Raw genomic sequence first — 16,853 nt, 5'->3', positions numbered from 1 at the left:
GTCCCAACACGGTATATAAAGTCATCTCAAGACTGCTTGTTACTCGCCTGAAGCCCTTCCTACCTGAGCTCATCTTGCCTAGCCAGACAGCGTTTGTCAAAGATAGACTGCTGGTTGAAAATTCTACACTGGCGAGTGAATTAATTCATGGGTATCACAAGCATACTGGGACCAAAAGGATTACCATTAAGGTTGACATTGCAAAGGCGTTTGACACACTGTCTTGGGAATTCCTCCTCCCCTGCTTGGAAGGTCTTCAAGTACCTCAAAAATTCATCTCTTGGATCAAAGCCTGCATATGCACAACCAGTTTTATGGTGGGTTATAATGGAGTTGTTAATGGCTACTTCAAAGGAAAGAGAGGGATCAGGCAAGGAGACCTCCTCTCTCCCTACCTCTTTGTCATAGCCATGAACTTCCTCTCTCTGATGTTAAACCAAGCAGCCCAAAATGGAAAAATCAAGTACCATAACAGATGTGACAGAATGAAGCTTACCCATCTCTCCTTCGCTGATGATCTCCTAATCTTCATCGATGGATCCCTCAGCTCTGTCTAGAATGTACTTCAGGTACTAAAAGAATTTGAGTTGAGATCAGGCCTTGCGGTCAGCTTCCAGAAGACAAACTTCTATGCCTCGGGCTTATCAGATCAGGAAATAAGTACTATTCAAGCGCCTACTGGTATGCTGCACGGCTCCCTTCCTTTCCGTTATCTAGGTGTCCCTCTGAACTCAAGAAAGCTGTCTATAGTGAACTGTGAACCTCTACTCCAGCAAGTCAAATCTCGCCTCTCCTCTTGGTCGGTTAAAACTCTGTCTTTTGCGGGGCGGCTTCTCCTAATCAAGACGGTGATTGCGGGGATCACAACCTTTTGGTGTTCTGCTTTTATTCTACCTAAAGCCTGCATCAACAAGATAAACTCAATGTGTGGCTTTTTCCTTTGGAAAGAAAATTTGGAGGGTCATCACTCAGCAAAAGTGGTGTGGGACACAGTGACACTAACAAAAGAGCAAGGAGGCTTAGGGATAAAGGAGGCTTAGGGATAAAGGACTTACATGTGTGGAATAAGGCTTGCTCAATGCGACTCATTTGGATAATCTTTTTCAGAGAGGACTCGGTATGGGCAGCTTGGTTCAAGGAAGTAGTACTTAAAGGCGCTCTGCAAAATTATTGGACAGTGAAACCAAGCCAATCAAACTCTTGGTTAGTTAATAAACTGATCAAGCTGAGAACGGAGAAATACCCCTTAATCAAGATGAGGGTTGAGAATGGAAGGTCGGTCCGCTTTTGGCTAGATAATTGGGCACCCACAAGCTCCATAACAATGTCGCAGGTCTTCCCTGGTGGCCGTCTAGGAATTCCGCTGAATGCAACCATCACTTCACTGAATCGAGAGGGGAATTGGAGATTACCACCGGCTAGGTCAGAAGCAATGCTTGAACTCTATGCCTACATGACAACAATTGAGCTTACCAATCAACAATATTACTACGAATGGGAGATACAAGGAACAACAACCACAAAATTTAGCACGGGAGCAATCTACACTTACTTGCGAGGTACAATTTCATAACCATCTTGGACTAAAGCAATTTGGTTCCCTCGAGCTATCCCGAGACACTCTTTCCACTTGTGGTTGGTGACTCTTGATCGGTGTCCAACTAGAGATAGAATGATCCAATGGGGGATTCAAGTAGATCCTACCTGCCTCCTCTGCAATTTGGCTCCCGAATCAAGAGATCACCTATATTTTGACTGCTCCTACGGCTTCGCACTCTTGACAATGGTAAAAACGCGATGTTGAATCACCCCTAGGATTTCTTGGAGTCGAACGATCGCCCAAATGGAGACGCTACCTCTGCGGAAAGCTGAGCGTCTTCTTACACTCCTCTCATGGCAAGCAACTGTGTACTGGTTATGGAAGGAGCACAATGACTGTCACCATAACAACACCTTCAGGTCGGTTGATTCCATCTTCTCTTTGCTTGACTGTCTGATTAGAAACAAAATCCAAAGCTTTAGGGAATCAAATCCTACCCTCTCCTCACAGATGATGCAGCGTTGGTTCGAAACAACTCCAACTCGATCAACTCCTTCGTAAGCATCGACACAACTTTCTCCAACTTCCTAAACTGTCACCGATTCACTTTCTTGGGTTGGTGGGCCTTGCAAACATGAAAATTCTTTATTTGAGTTTTCTTGGGCTTTTGATTGTGTTATGTGGAACCAGGCATTTGCCTGAAAACACTAGCCTTGGGCTTGTAATATTTTCTTTTCTTAGTATAAATGAAAGCCAGCTTACAAAAAAAGAAGAAGATATTTTAATCAAAGCAAATATGCTTTAAGTGAACCAACACTTGTCGAGCACTTATTAGAAAATTATTACTGTACTTAGTCCTCCTATACATTAAATGAGAAGTCACTTTAGTGATTTCTGCTGAGCTAGCACTCATATAGAGCTTCTCAGGAAAAACGTTATAATTCTATTGGCTGGTTTTTTTGAATTTTTCTTTTTCATTTATTTTAATCAATTGCTTATGTAGACAAGCCCAAAACTATTGTCGATTTCGTAAAGCCCATATATAGCTAGGGGATAATAATTATCGATTTAGTTTAGCATTAGGTACCCGTTCGGGTTCGGATCGGGTATTTCGGATTTTTGGATATTTCGGTATAGAGGTATAGAACCCGTTCGGGTATTTCTATACTTCGGGTCGGGTTCGGGTATTTTTAGTTCTGATTCGGTTATTTCGGATCTGGTTCGGATATTTAGATTTTGAAAAAAAAAATTAAAATTTTCATTTCTCAAGTTTTTATATTTAAAAATATAACTTTCAGTTAACTAATTTTTTATTTTTAATAGATTGAATAGTTAATAGATTTGGACATAACATTTTAAAACTAAAAAAGCATTAATTTAGTTATTTTTTTAAAAATTTCGGATGTAACTTTTTGTTAATTTTTTAAATAAAAAACTTGACATGCATTTTAAGTGAGTAGCAAATCATTTTTTTCGTAATTGTATGTATATCATATGAACTTAAAGTATGTGTAGTATCAATATAAATATTTTATATAAAATGAGATATGTAAACTAAAAATATAAGGTTAATTATACATATGTTCGGTTATCTTCGGATATCCATTCGGGTTCGGGTATTATCCGTTCGGGTTCGGGTATCCAATCTCTCCTTATTCAATACCCGTTCGGGTATTTTGCTACTTTGGTTCGGATTTCAGTTCGGGTTTTTCGGATCGGGTTCGGGTGCCACTTCGGATATCGGGTAAAGTGCCCACACCTACTAATTAGGTTGTTTGTTTTTAATAACTTACCTTTCTAATATGGATTACTTGCGCAAGTTGAAATCATTAAATATGCAAATAACTTATTGACAAAATTTGTTTTTAATAACTTACCTTTCTAATATAGATTACTTGCGCAAGTTGAAATCATTAAATATGCAAATCATTTATTCACAATATGGATTACTTGCGCAAGTTGAAATCATTAAATTTTATCGATTTAGTTTACCCTTGGGCAAGATTTAGAATTAAGACAAATATTAAAAACTTTTCTTATTATTCAAACGGTAAACTTGCGCATGTTGATATCATATTTATTATATTGATTACAAAATATTTTAATGTTTCTAATTAGGTTGCTTGTTTTTAATAACTTACCTTTCTAATATGGATTACTTGCACAAGTTAAAATCATATCATATGCAAATCATTTTTTGACAATACACATTTAATATCTTTCTTTAAACGATTTTATTATTTATTTTGCAAAATATTAAAATCATTAATATGAGAATAAATCGACTGTATATATATAGGAGACACCCAAGGTCTTAAAATACAAACATTCTCTTTTCATTTTTTAAAGTATTATTCACAAATCTCTCCTCTCATACTATTAAGGTATTACGACAATGCTGCTTGTGTGCTAAGAAAAATGTGTTTAGACGCAAAGGTTCCTCATCTTTAGAACCCTGAACTCAACTCTTTGTGTTTTGTCTCCAAAAAGCATGTCTGGTCTATCTTTTCCATGTGTTGAATACTGGTAACGACAATATGGTCTTCCTTTTTTTAAATGTAGACCAGGTAGTGAGAGGGATAGTGATCCAGAAAACCTTGATTGAACATGCTGAGAAGTTTCGCCAAGTTAAAGCAGTTCTTGAAGAGGTTCTTTAGTACTTTCTCTCTCTTTGTTGAATATTGTCCAGGAAAGTATTACATAGTATCATTTAGTAATACTATCTTATATCATTTTTTTGTTGAATATACTATCTTATAAGTAAGCTAGCATTATGCATTTTTAATTTAATTCATGAGGTTATTTTCTCACAGCAGAGAACCTTTTGGAATGGCGCAGGGAGAAAATTTCTCAGGGATATACAGAAAGGTTCAACTGAAGCCGCTGAAGTGGGATGGTGAAGGCGAAGAATAAAGACCTGTAGAGGCTCTTATGATTCTTAAATACGGCGGTGTTTACATACTCTACCATTTAATTTGTCATCGTTATATATATATATATGTTTTCCAAATATGGAAGAATTGTTTAACTTATTGACGTTTAACATCACTTGCCATATAATCTAACGAATATTACAAATAACAATTTATGGAAACTATTCTCGAAATTATTGAAAGACTAATAATGTTTTATTTATTATTTTTAATATTTATAATCTATAAAATAAAATGAACGAAATTTTATATAAGATAATTATAATAGTTTTATCCTCTACTTGATGAACTGTGTTCGAATATAATTATATAATAACTATTTTAAATATTACAAAATCCAAAAATGTTTATTAATATTATTTTTAAATTATTTATCGTTGTTTAAAGAATAAATTTATCATAATTTTAAAATAATTTATAAAATGCTTACAAAATGCAAGACAAAGTTGCACTTTCAAGAGTTAAGTCGAGATCTGGATTAAAAATCCTAATAACTGGTAAAGAAGGGAAGCCGAAGACAAAAACATTGAATGTTGTCTACAAACAAATTTTTCAGAATATTCCGTAGTCACGGTACGTAATTTTAATCTACTTTTTTTAAATACAAATTTTAAAATATATAAACGGTTACAATTATTTATTTTTTTGTATTTGCCAGATGGGCTGTGATGAGTTAGAGGACCGATGACGGTATGTCAATTTAATATTATTTCATATTCAATAAAATTTAGAAATTTATAAATCTATCAAATAATGTTAACCCGTCAAATTACTTACAAAATTTATTTAATTTTTTGCACGTTTCTAATTGAATTTGCTTTCTTTATCGAGAAATGTACTTCATAATTTATATTATTTATGGATAATATTTTGATTTTTTATATTTTCTTTTAATATGTCTACATAAATGTTTGTTTATTATTTATGAAGTAGAAAATTATTCACCTAAATAAAGAATTACGACACATATACAATCCTCCTATACATTAAAAGAGAAGTCACTTTAGTGATTTCTGCTGACATGGTATTAATATAGAGCTTCTCAGAAAAATTGTTATAATTCTATTGGTCGATTTTTTTGAATTTTATTTTTCATTTATTTTAATCAATCGCTTATGTAGACAAGCTCAAAACTATTGTCGATTTCGTTAAGCCCATATATAGCTAGGGGATAATAATTATCGATTTAGTTTAGCATTGGACAAGATTTAGAACTAAGACAAATATTAAAAACTTTTCTTATTATTCAAACAGTAAACTTGCGCATGTTGATATCATATTAATTACATTTGCTTAGAAAATATTATAATGTTTCTAATTAGTAGGGGTGGGCGTTCGGGTACCCGTTCGGGTTCGGATCGGGTATTTTGGATTTTCGAGTATTTCGGTATATACGTGTAGAATCCGTTCGGGTATTTCTGTACTTCGGGTCGGGTTCGGATATTTTTAGTTCGGATTCGGTTATTTCAAATCGGGTTCGGATATTTAGACTTTGAAAAAAAAAATTAAAATTTTCATTTCTCAAGTTTCTTATATTTAAAAATATAATTTTCAGTTAACTAATTTTTTATTTTTAATAGATTGAATGGTTAATAGAATTAGACATAAAAATTTAAAACTAAAAAGGCATTAGTTTAGTTATTTTAAAAAAAAAATTGGATGTAATTTTTTGTTAATTTTTTAAATAAAAAACTTGACATGCATTTTCGGATCGGGTTCGGGTGCCACTTCGGATATCGGGTAAAGTGCCCACCCCTACTAATTAGGTTGTTTGTTTTTAATAACTTACCTTTCTAATATGGATTACTTGCGCAAGTTGAAATCATTAAATATGCAAATAACTTATTGACAAAATTTGTTTTTAATAACTTACCTTTCTAATATGGATTACTTGCGCAAGTTGAAATCATTAAATATGCAAATCACTTATTCACAATATGAATTACTTGCGCAAGTTGAAATCATTAAATATTATCGATTTAGTTTACCCTTGGGCAAGATTTAGAATTAAGACAAATATTAAAAAATTTCCTTATTATTCAAACGGTAAACTTGCGCATGTTGATATCATATTTATTACATTGCTTACAAAATATTTTAATGTTTCTAATTAGGTTGTTTGTTTTTAATAAATTACCTTTCTAATATGGATTACTTGCGCAAGTTAAAATCATATCATATGCAAATCATTTTTTGACAATACACATTTAATATCTTTCTTTAAACGATTTCATTATTTATTGTGCAAAATATTGTGCGTCATTAATATGAGAAATAAATCGACTGTATATATATATGAGACACCCAAGGTCTTAAAATACAAACATTCTATTTTCATTATTTAAAGTATTATTCACAAATCTCTCCTCTCATACTATTAATGTATTACGACGATGCTGCTTGTGTGATAAGAAAAATGTGTTTAGACGCAAAGGCTCCTCATCTTTCATCGACTCTGCCACCCACTTTGCCTTGGAAGTATTATATGCTACTTGATGAATCGACTCTGCCACCCACTTTCATCGACTCTGCCACCCACTTTACCTTGGAAGTATTATATGCTACCTGATTTCTTTGTTGGGTCATAAACGATCATCTGAGCTGTATCTGGATAAACAACTTTTGACGAAGAAGCTACACTACCTGACAAGTCCACAAGGAGATATATTTACTTAAATCATCACCAAGCTTGAACATAATCTTATCCACGCCAGAAAACTAAAAAAACTACAGACCTATTGTTGCAGATCCATGAGGTAGGTTTGTCTTGTCTACTTTCAGAACTACAGACCTGAAACTGATATAACCCACTCCACAACACCACCGAGATGAAACCATAAGCTCCACCTTTAACTGTTGCTGAAACTGAAGATCACCAATTATACTGCCAAAACCGGGAAGAAGGATTTAGCAAAGATCTTCAGAACTCTTTCAAAACATAACAACAAATCCTTGATGATGGTGAGGATCATGATAATCATACCTTAGTTTCTTCCACCTTATAATCATCAAGCGTCATCAGTCAGATAAAACGCAGGATGCAAGCTCTGTAGAATCAAAACTAACTACAAAAGTTGAAGACTTGAATGAATCTCGTTTTTTCATCAGTGTGATAGCTTCTTGAATGATCACAAACATAATACATAAACGCAATCTCAATATGAATGCCAAAGATGGATCAATAACAAGAGTTAAGAGACGGGATCACGGATTAAAACCTAATCAGATTGATCCTCTCAAAGCGATAAGAAGACTGCGTGAAATGAGATATGAAATAGGCAATCGGAGACTTAGGTTCGAGTCGGGATCACCTGGGAGAAACGGAGGCGGAAATTCTGGTAACAAAGTTCGGCGAGGATTGATAACTCAGAACGGCGAGGTTTTCTAGTACCTCAGGGAGGTGAATCGCTGTGGATCGTCTTCGGAATCTAGGTCGACAGAGGAGAGGAGGAAGCACTCGACTTCATTGCGGCGGAGCACTGGTCTTCCGCTCGTGGTCACCTCCGCGTTCGTAAACAATCCAATTCTGCTGCTTTCACTGGCCATGGAAGGCAGAAGATACCGATAAAAGCTTCGTCGAAGAGAGAAAGAAACACCTATCCCACAAGAAACGTTTCTTCTAGCCCTTAATCAAGACACGTCTCTTAAGTAAATGGCTATTTTCTTTTTAATTTAATTACTTATTACACTAAGAGCCACACTTAAATACTCCAATAAACATGCACTAAATATCTGTAAAAAGGTAACATGCCTGCCCCCTAATGGCATTATCTCTGATATCTTTCTTTGGATATACTGGGGATTATGGACAGGAAGAAACTAACTGATATTTGAAGATAGGCTAGTTTCACCGGAGGAAACACTGTCCAAAGCCATATGGAATGAACAGGAATGGAATATGGCACAACCCCTGCTGCCTACACCGGCCCACCAATGCAGTAAGTCATTGATCATATCCAACTTTGATGATTAAGTACTCTGCTTTGCAGATGCAGCATGGAAGAAGGAAAGCAACACAGCAGCATTTGGATATATTTTTAAAAATACAGAAGGGAAAATCATCCAACAGGTTTCTCGAGTGGAAAGACAAGTCTCATTGCTCTCATCGCCGAAGCTCTAGCACTACTTTGTGCAGTACTTACCGCCAAAACATGGGACTACTTAAGAATTTGTTTCAACACAGATTGCCATTCGCTCTTAGTAGCAATTTCTTAAAAGTCTCCTCTGGCTGACCTCTATGGGATCCTCCAGCACATCGAACATCTATCTCATTTTTTCTACCCTGTTGAACTTCTCAGCTGATTTGCTTGCTAAGTCTACTCTTTATAGTGCTACTGCTACTTCGAAAACATAGTCATTTCTGGCAGAATTTCTGACGGAAGAAGTATTCGTTGGAAATTTCTGACGAAATTCTGACGGATTTACGAGAAATATGAAATTTTACCACTCGTCGGTATTTCGTCGGAAATATCCTGGGAATTTCCGACGAACATTCTTTCGTCATAAATAATCGACGAAATACCGACGACTCCCGAGGAAGATTAAATGATTTATGGTATAGATTTGGGGTTTATGTTTTCGTCGGAAATTCATTAGAAATTTCTGACAAATTTCCGACAAATTTCTGACGAAATTTTCTAGGAAATTCGTCAGCAATTTCCCAGGAAATTTCGTAGGAAATTTTCGTAGAAAAAAATTCGTAGGAAATTCGTCAAAAATTCGAACCCCCAATACGTAATTCGTCGGAAATTTCCTACGAAAATGAAATATTTCCAACGAATTTCCGACGAAAATGATATATTCCGACGAATTTTCGACGAAAATGGTATATTCGTCGGAAATTGAAATATGCCCGGGAAAAAACCCGCCTAATTTTTCGGGAAGAACCAAAATAAAAAATTCAGATGAACACAGTCTGTCAGAAGTTTTAATATAAAAACGTAAGCCCCTTCTTCTTCCTCATTTCTCCTCTCTCTCTCTCAACCCACACAAATTCTCTCAAATTCTCTCTCTCTAATCCAGCGATTCTAAACCTTAAACTCCTCAAATCCACCTCACAAATTATGTAAGTCATCCCTTTCCTTTTCTCATTTGACTTATGTTACTTTTTGATTGTGAAATTGTGAATTTTAGGTTTTGAATGTTGGATTTATGTTAGGATGAAGAATTTTATGAATTATATGATAGATTTTGTTGTTAGGTTGTGGTTTAGATAGGTTTTGATTGTGATTTTGTGGTCTGTTTATTTAATTTGTTGTTTTGTGAAATTTCAAAAAGTTTTTATTATTTTATAAAATGATTTTCAAATTTCAAAACCTTTTTGGAGTTTTTATAATTTTTGAAAGTTTTATTTAATATATATATATATATATATATATAACATTTTCAAGTTTTTATTATTATTGTTGTTTTAAAACGTTTTTATGATTTTATAAAACGTTTTAAACTTTTTATAAAAAAATTTAAGTTCTTATAAAAAGTTTTTAAGTTTGTTATAATTTATAAAACGTTTTCTGGTTTCTAAAGTTTATCAAAACACTTTTCACTTTTTAAAAAAATTTTCAATCTATAAAAGGTTTTTATGTTTTTTTTAAATTTATTAAAATGTTTCCTCTTTATCTATAAATATTTTCAATTTGTAAAACATTTTATGTTTTTAAAAAATTTATAATAAAATTTATTATAAACGATTTTAAAAATAATTATATTACAAAAACGTTTTCCTAATTTTAAATTTTATTTTATTTATATATAAAGAATTAAAAAAAATTATTATAAATGATTTTAAATTTTGATTTAAGTAATTCATTAAAATATTATATTTAAAATAAAAAAAAAATTAAATAGTTTACAAAATTTCCGACGGATATCATTTGCCGGAATTTTGTCGGAATGTTGTCCGTCGAAATTTCGTCGGAAATATATCCGTCGGAATTTTATCATAAATTTATCCGTCGGAATCTAGTCGGAATGGTGTCCGTCGGAATTTCGTCGAAAATATATCCGTTGGAATTTTTTCAGAAATTAATCCATCGGAATTTCGTCGGAAATTTGTTTGTCGGAATTTCGTCGTAAATTCGTCAGAAAATCCGGCGAATTTTTTTTCCAACGAGATAAAAGCGACGACTTTTGTCGTCGGAAATTCGTCATAAATGGCTTATTCCGACGCATTTCCGACGAAAATCGTCCGTTGTTTTCTTGCAGTGTTCATCCTAATTCTGGGATGATTTCTTGTTAATATATTTGGTGTTCAGAAAACAAAACATGTAAAAACTATATTTACATGCCTAAAAGCCAAGAAATATGCACACATCAATTCCTCTTGAGTTGTCTTTAGACGGTCTTCAAGCAAACAAACATTTCGTTATCCCTCCACTGGAAAGTTCGTTGAAGTCTGAATAAATTAATTAAGCGTCGACGGGTGTGGATTTATGTGTCAAGTATGTAAGCTTAATTTGCTTCCGCCACTGTCATCAAAGCATTAATCTGGAGACTCTTTCTGCTTTATAATTTACTTGGTTTGGACTGCTTGGTGGATTGAACAAAAACTAGAGAACACATGGCAAAAATATAAATTTACGCACGTTTACGCGTGATTAACAAGGGATATGATTTTAGTCAAAAAAAAACAAGGTATGTGATTGGTAACATGTAGAATGATGAAATTAATTACATCTACAACGTTATTCCATGAAGAAATTACCAAACAAATTTTTTGTGAAATAAAATAAAATAGAAAATGAAAATTTTTTGTTTTCGCTGACATAAACACACAAAAAAATTATTAAGTAAAAATTAAGGTTTTATTAGATTGCTTGTGAAATAATTTTTTTAATATTAATTATTTAATTATACAATAATGAATTTTTAAGCTACTAAAGATTAAATTAGTTAATTATATGATAATGAATTTTTTTATTATAATAATTAGTTTAATTATTAATATTTATTAATTTTATATTATAATACCATTGAAATTATTAACATTTATTAATTGATTAAATAATGTATCAAAAATTAATTTTAATTTAATTTATATTCTACCATTCTGCAAAATTTATCCAATCATACAAAACCACTTTATGTTTTTTATTAAACATATTAAAAAATTTCACACTTTAATTAATTTTTCATTCGGCATTTACTGAATGTTACCAATCAAAGGCCAAGATGTATACATGGTCTAACGTACCTCTTTATATGCTTTGAGAAATTTGGAGAAAGTCTCAAGTTAACTAAGTTGTAGTAACTTAGTGGTATTTGGGCATCGGTATGTAGGAATGTCAAACAGGTTGATCCATCCCGTCCTGTCCCGTACCGCAGCGGGTTCGTCTTCGAGAGGGTCACAGCGGGCCAGGTCCGCGTGGGCTGCGGTCTTCAAAATGGATGACCAAACCCGTACCGCAAAACATGTAGACCTTTGCGGATCGGCCCGCGGGACATAGAATTACAAACGAACATATGGCTCCTGAACGCTTCAAGACCTGATTCAGGACGCTTTATCAGTTTCATGACGCATCGGTAAGTGAGTTTAGTCAAGGATTGAACTGGATAAGGCAATACACTTGTTAGTTAAAGATTTTAGTTGGATCAAAATACTAGTTTATTTACTTTTGTTAAACTCCAAACATTTTAAAAATAAAAAATATTTTAGTTGATGAATCCAAATATTATAACTCATAAGTTCATAACAAAAATGATTTAGTTTTCTGAATCCAAAATTAAATAAAACCAACACCAAATCAAAGATGTTAATTTCAAAAATAAATAAAAAAAAAACACCAATCACACTTCTTGTTCTTCATCTTTATCGCCAACAAGCGACAAAAAGATGGATTCTCTTCTTCACCATCAACTTCATCTTATGCAAATAAGAATAATAGAAGTCAGTTAAAGATATATTGAAACCTAAAACTCCAAAATGTATGATAATATGAACAAATACATATACGCAAAACTATGAAGAACTCATGGCGGAAACTAGATCTTCTTCTTTGGTGGAAAGTGAGTTTTCAAACTTCTTATGATGACTCGAAGAAGCTCCACCGGTGCAGATCGAAGGCGCTTTGAAGACCAGAAGCATCACCGACCCTGAAACCACCATCATCGGAGCTACATACCGTCGAATCGCCTTCTCTCTCTCTCTCTCTCTCTCTCTCTCTCTCTCTCTCTCTCTCTCTCTCTCTCTCTCTCTCAATTTTATAGGCGAAAGCAGAAATGGGGACTTAGGGTTGCGGGTCTTCAAAATCCTGCAGGTTAAGCCCGTCCCGTTTTCGACCCGTCCCGTTTTCAACCCGTCCCGCTTTCGACCCGTCCCGCTTTCAACCCATCCCGCATTGAACCCGTCCCGCGAGGCCCGTAATTTTGCGGGCTTACCAAATGGAGGCCCAATCCCGCCCCGCAGTAAGCCTTTATGGGTCAGGCCCGCGGTACAGATCCTTGATTGCCATCCCTATCGGTATGTATCCATATCAATTATGAATTCGATTTTTTCGGAGAACTAAATTATCACTATTTAGCCAATATAATTTTGGGTTTCGGTCCAAATGATTAATATTTCCGTTAAACTGACCAGATCGGCATATATGCTGTATAAAAAAAGTAATAGTAAGTTACTTTCAACCCATGTTCTAAAACTCGGCTGAGTTACCGATTAATCGGCCGAGTACTCGCTAGGCACCACCTTACCGTGGCGAAAAGACCCTAGTCGGACAAGCTAGGCGGTCAACGCAGTTTGTCCGCGTTTGACCGATTAATAACAAAAAGCACCGTGTAATTGCATAACCGGGTAGGCCCAATTGGCCCATTATCACATATTTTCATTATGTGTTCGTGTTCGTCGTATCCCCTATATATTAATTGAGAAGCATTTGAAAAATTAAAACCTTAATTTTGTATTAATTAAAAAAAACCTCAAATCCTAGGTGACACTCTAAATGTCTTCTAAATTTCATTTCAAAGAATTCTAGAGCATCTAATATAAAGTATAGTTTAATCTAATGATGTCACATTATTTCATAATTATATAACACAAGAGAACATTATATTAACCTAAAATATAGGAAGTGTGTATTCTTTCCTTAAATAAAAGTTATGAAATTACCTAATATGATTTACATATATATGGCAATTAATGATTATGAATAATAAAGATTTGATAATTGCATCCTTCTTCATTTTTGTTTAAATTTATATTATTAAAAAAAATTAAACAATCACATTAACCATATAATAAAAAAATTAGATTTTTTTCTTATATGTTATATTTTGAATTTTTTAAAATGACTTTAAAATTACAAAAATGAGGAAACCTTATATGTTATATATTTTTTCTTAAAACGACTTTAAAATACAAAAATGAGGACATCTTATATGGTATATTTTTCTTATATGTTAGAATTTTCTTATATGTTATATTTTGAATTTTTTAAAAACGACTTTAAATTACAAAAATGTAAGTTTTCCTTAAGTATACGACTAAAAACATTAAAATGACATGTATCAATTCGATGGTTGATTTGAAAGCTTTCAAAACCATATGGAAGATAAAAGTCAAAATAATTTAACTGTGAAAACAATAATGTTCACTTTTTCAAGAATGTGTTCGAGAGAAAAAATAAGGTTTTTATGTCATAATTTGTTTAATGTACACTAGAGAACATTATATTAACCTAAAATATAAGAAGTGTGTATTATTTCCCTAAATAAAAGTTACGAAATTACCTAATATGATTTACATATATACAAAAATTAATGATTATAAATAATAAAGATTTGATAACAATTTTTGCATCCTTCTTCATTTTTGTTTGATTTTATATTATTAAAAAAATAAACAATCACATTAACCATATAATAAAAAAATTAGATTTTTCTTATATGTTATATTTTGAATTTTTTTAAATGACTTTAAATTACAAAAATAAGGAAACCTTATATGTTATATTTTTTTAAATGACTTTAAAATACAAAAATAAGGACACCTTATATGTTATATTTTTCTTATATGTTAGAATTTTTCTTATATGTTATATTTTAAATTTTTTAAAACGACTTTAAATTACAAAAATGTAAGTTTTCCTTAAGTATACGACTAAAAACATTAAAATGACATGTATCAGTTTGATGGTTGATTTGAAAGCTTTCAAAACCATATGTAAGATAAAAGTAAAAAAAAATTAACTGTGAAAACAATACTGTTCACTTTTTCAAGAATGTGTTCGAGGGAAAAAATAAGGTTTTTATGTCATAATTTGTTTAATGTACACTAGAGAACATTATGTTAACCTAAAATATAAGAAGTGTGTATTCTTTCCCTAAATAAAAGCTACGAAATTACCTAATATGATTTACATATATACGACAATTAATGATTATAAATAATAAAGATTTGATAACAATTTTTGCATCCTTCCCCATTTTGTTTGATTTTATATTATTAAAAAAATAAACAATCACATTAACCATATAATAAAAAAATTAGATTTTTTCTTATATGTTATATTTTGAATTTTTTAAAATGATTTTAAATTACAAAAATGAGAAAACCTTATATGTTATATTTTTTTTAAAACGACTTTAAAATACAAAAATGAGGACACCTTATATGTTATATTTTTATTATATGTTAGATTTTTTCTTTTATGTTATATTTTGAATTTCTTAAAACGACTTTAAATTACAAAAATGTAAGTTTTCCTTAAGTATACGACTAAAAACATTAAAATGACATGTATCAATTCGATGGTTGATTTGAAAGCTTTCAAAACCGTATGGAAGATAAAAGTCAAAATAATTCAACTGTGAAAACAATACTGTTCATTTTTTTCAAGAATGTGTTCGATGGAAAAAATAAGGTTTTTATGTCATAATTTGTTTAATGTTCAATCCGATTAACCTATGATGTATTAATTATAGTTTTATTCCATTATTTTTAATAAAAAGTGATCTGATCCATCGGAAAGAAATTATATAATAACAACAAAAAATATTTTATATATATAAATAAAATGATCAAATATATAAAAGAAACTATCGATAATAAATAAATTCACCCTGCGCAAAGCGCAGGTCTTATCCTAGTATGTTATTATGTGTTAACTTTATAGTTGGTATAAGCCACGTGTTTTTATTGGTCTTGAAGATAAATGTTACAGTTCGTGCTCTTCTTCATTTTTACTAAAGAATTTGATTTTGGTTCAGCTATTTAGTTGTGTTTAATCAGTCTGTCTCTGCATGATTATGTTGACTATAGAGCTCAATGTTTTCATGTCTTTTTCATTTTCTATTAATAATGGTTTAGAATATTACTCATTGTTTGTTTAATTATTTTGTTTAAGAACCAATGGATAATCTACCAACCAATAAAAATTTGTTTTTGTTCTTTTTTAAATGTGTATTAGAAGAAATATAAATATATTTTGGAGTATAAGCTTTTGTGTTAGAAATTTATAATATATTTTCTGAATTAACATATATTAATTATTAAAAATTACTCCCCGATTAATCTTCGATTAATCACCGATTTTTTAGTAATTCGCTAGGTCGACTGCGCAATTTCAAACATGGCTTTCAACCCACAGAAGAAGAGTTACTTTTCATTACTAATAAAGTGTTACGCGTAAAGTGGGGATACAGTATTGCTATCAAACTAAAAAAATTAGGATATATAAAGCCAAAAAAAAAGATTATGATATGAATACGACAGTGATAAGTTCTCTGGCTTGGTTCGTTCGTTAAAAACAAGCTAAGGGTATTACAATAATTGAAAAAAAAAATCCGAAAAGAACATGATAGATTCATAGATTATTTTTAGTATTAAGATTCTTTCCCCTGTCGACAGGCAATATTTTGATTTTTTTTTTTATCTACTGATCACATGAACACTAGCAATGGAGATAACATAATCAAATTCAACACCACCACCTCCTCTTTTCTAACTGAATTTTATGAATTAAAAATTATTTGCAAAAACGGATTAGTACAAAAGCAACAGTACATGCGACTTTACGTTAGAACGTGTTGCTTATGATTAATCAAATCAAGTCGGTCGAATAAATAAATAGTAAGTTAATGTTCAAAATAATATTAATAATCTATAGTAAGTCAAACGAATTGTAAAGGTTGAATCATGTCGATTTGTTTTTGAATAGAATGTCGATTTCAACTTGATTTTTTCTTCAGTTTCGACTTCACTTTGTGGCAAGTAGAAACAAAATATTGATCATCTCTATGCTTTAAACTTATCCATTGAACCGGGTAAATTTTCTCTTAATCTGAACGCGAAACCGTTTTGAGTCGGTTCTTCGGGAATGAAAGCGTTGTGGGTAGAGCAGTTTCTTGAAGACTTCAGCCAAAAAAGAAATTCTTAGACTTGAAAA

The 16,853-nt window shown here is 32.0% G+C and overlaps 1 long non-coding RNA gene across 1 annotated transcript; it reads right to left on the bottom strand.

Annotated features, from left to right (window-relative positions):
• Positions 1-6,741: 6,741 nt before the first annotated feature.
• Positions 6,742-9,687, bottom strand: LOC125585243. Its single transcript, XR_007322194.1, has 3 exons — positions 7,457-9,687; positions 7,209-7,357; positions 6,742-7,116 (listed from the first exon to the last, which is right to left on the bottom strand). It is a non-coding gene; the product is annotated as an uncharacterized LOC125585243 (long non-coding RNA).
• Positions 9,688-16,853: the final 7,166 nt, after the last annotated feature.

The sequence above is a fragment of the Brassica napus genome, chromosome C4, assembly GCF_020379485.1.
Source record: "Brassica napus cultivar Da-Ae chromosome C4, Da-Ae, whole genome shotgun sequence".
Classification (NCBI taxonomy): Eukaryota; Viridiplantae; Streptophyta; class Magnoliopsida; order Brassicales; family Brassicaceae; genus Brassica; species Brassica napus.
Note: the sequence above shows the minus strand (reverse complement) of the source record. Positions and strands in the feature narration are given on the sequence as shown.